Source organism: Panthera uncia, chromosome A2 (assembly GCF_023721935.1).
Source record: "Panthera uncia isolate 11264 chromosome A2, Puncia_PCG_1.0, whole genome shotgun sequence".
Lineage (NCBI taxonomy): Eukaryota > Metazoa > Chordata > Mammalia > Carnivora > Felidae > Panthera > Panthera uncia.
Genome location: NC_064816.1, coordinates 150,145,149 through 150,147,793, shown reverse-complemented (window position 1 = coordinate 150,147,793; position 2,645 = coordinate 150,145,149). Strand labels below are relative to the sequence as shown.

General features: G+C 48.4%; 1 long non-coding RNA gene across 1 annotated transcript; it reads right to left on the bottom strand.

Moving 5' to 3' along the window:
• Nucleotides 1-300: 300 nt before the first annotated feature.
• Nucleotides 301-2,341, bottom strand: LOC125930205 (uncharacterized). Its single transcript, XR_007460110.1, has 2 exons — nt 2,275-2,341; nt 301-708 (listed from the first exon to the last, which is right to left on the bottom strand). It is a non-coding gene; the product is annotated as an uncharacterized LOC125930205 (long non-coding RNA).
• Between the last annotated feature and the right edge of the window lie 304 nt (nt 2,342-2,645).

Here is a 2,645-nt window from a genome sequence, read left to right as displayed (position 1 = left end):
CCCCCCCCCCACCAAGAACAGTAGTCTTCATCTACCATGACAAGAGGTCTGTACGGAGTCAGCTCTTACCCTATCAGCAGGTGATGAGCTGCTGGAGGCTCATAAATGTGTCAACAACTTAATTTTGATTTGAGAGAGAGCACTGCATGGTAAGTACAAACCCAGGCTTCAGAGTGGAATAGATCTGAGGTGGAATCCTTGGTCTGGAAACTATGTGACTTCGGGCAAGGTACTTAAACTCTCTAAGCCAGCACTAGCAACTCCAAAGAAGGTAAGAGCCAGTGATAAACTGAGCACACATGAGTAAAAACGTAGGAAGTGCTATTATTACAGGCCGACCATGTTCAGTGTGTTCCACTTCTCAGTTATTTCTCAGCACAATCCTAGAAGGCAGGTACTATTTGGCAGATGGTGAAATTGAGGCTAACCTTCATCGCATCTGGACCTGATGCTTTTGGTAACACTTTGGTAGTAGAAGTGACTCCCTTCATGGCTTCTCTACCCCTCTCTTCCTGTCTTGCCCCCCAACGAACACCTGCCTACCACTGGTGGGGGGCAAAGAGGAGCCCTCCGCCTTGCTGGTGGGGGCAAGGAGGACCCCTGCGCCTCGGGTATAAACAAAGTCTTGCCAGGAAGCCTGCATTTGCCTTGCTGGTTAATTCCTCAGGCTGCTGTTTTGTCCCAGGTGGGCTCACCAAGTATCCTTCTCTTTAATTCCACGCGTCCCAGAAACAGAGAAAAAAGAGTGGGGATTAGTCTGAAGACCTTAGTTTAAGGTTCTACCATTTACTTAATCGCCTGACCCTGTGCTTGTTTTGTGGCTCTCCAGGCCCAGTTCTACAAAATTAGGGCTGATGGGAAGATGCAAAAAAATAACGTTGGAACAAGATCTACCAAGGATATGGCAGAGATGCTCTGAAATGTGAGCTCTTCCCTTCCCCGGGCTGCCTCTTCAGGTGGTTTGAAGGTCCACTGAGACCATCCCCTCCCTTTGGAGCTCCGTGAACTTCAAGTGTCACCCAACTCATAAGTGACCCCCTTTCTGCCCTTTTCTGTGTGGCCAGCACCTCTTCCCTAAGAAGCTGGATGGATAGATTGAAGTCTCCTTGTCTTCTTCGCTGCTGAAAATCCAGACACAGAATTCTTTTGTTTTTAACATTTTTCAATTTAAAGGTGTCTGTCATTAAAAGGAAAACAGCTCTATTATTACACTAATTGGCCTAGGTGTCTGATTCTTCTCGAAGATTGTGAGCAACCCCAAGACACTGAGTTTTATCATCCACAGTGCCTAGTACCCTAGTACTTAGCGGGTACTTAACAACTGGTTATTTAATGAATAATTCACACTGAACGGGTTCTAATGGTTCATTAATGTGGCAATGGGCTCCCCTCTTTCACAGCCACATCTTGGACATCCTTGATCTTCTGATGGCTTCTATAGATAGGGAGAGTGTATTTTCCAAAGCCCAAGTCAAGACATGTGGTATGGGACAGGATCTGATGACAGGAAAGTGTATTTGAAACCAGGAGACTTCCAGAATGTCTGGGAGGTAGCACAGCTTCACACAGGCCCTCATTCTCCAATTATTTTATACTTGGGAATAAAATGCACATCATTACCCACCTGTCCTCCCCAAAGCCCAAATTCTGTTAGGATGGAAAGGATTCCTTTACCCTCCCTGGGGCCATCTTCATAAACCCTTTCCAGAGTAATGCTTTAGGGCTTTTCTGGAATCACTTTCCCATTGGTACGCCCTAGGCCATTGCCAGCCCCCGCTAAGGTGCAGAGAGCTGAACAGTCCAGCCTTGTCAAGCCCCTCCCCATCCCATCCACAAGGGGCACGCTGCCCTGGGTTCACAGGTGTGCCTGCCCGCCCTGCCCCCCAGCTCACTGATCCAGGCCAGGTCAAGTCAGCTTTTGGGTACCCAGAGAGCATGGGGACCCTAACTCCTGTGTTCACACAGTGCATTTCAGCCATCCAAGTGGTGGGGGTGACAAGATACCTGGCGGGGGACAGAGCTCCCCTCCTCCCTTTCTTGGGTCTGGCTATTTCTGCTGCAGCTTCTCACCTGTCCTTAATCCCCCAGGGCAGGAGAGAGGAAATTCCTCATTTATATCTGCTCCTCCCTTTTGTTTCCCCAGGAGCAGCTTTTATGCCCACTAGGAGGGGTCTCTCCGTTTATTTCAGGAACCAGCATTTTTCTTTGATTTATGATTCATTTCAAGAGCCAGAGGCTTGCCTGACAAGTTCCCTTTCTCTGAAGCTTGCATACCTCTGTAAGAACATCCTAGAAGAGCCATAGGGATGGAAGCTTTTGAAGCTGCTTTAGAAATTACCTAAGTTTCCATGGCAATCAAGCACTGTGAAGTCACCACCACATTCTGGGTCTTTCTGTTTCCACTGAAAAGGCTGTTGGAGAAATCTGTTCTTTCTCAACAACCCTCCCCCCCACCCCACCCCCCCACGCCACCTCAGTAATAGAGATGGTCTTCCAGCGACCCTGCCCTCTCTCTCTTCTCCTGCCTGCCCTTCCCCCATCCCATTCTTGTAACAGTCCATTGTCTGCAAGCAAAGACCCCCAATTCAGGGCAGCAATGTGATTATTTCTACCCCAGGAAAAACAGGGTCTTCTTACCATGATAG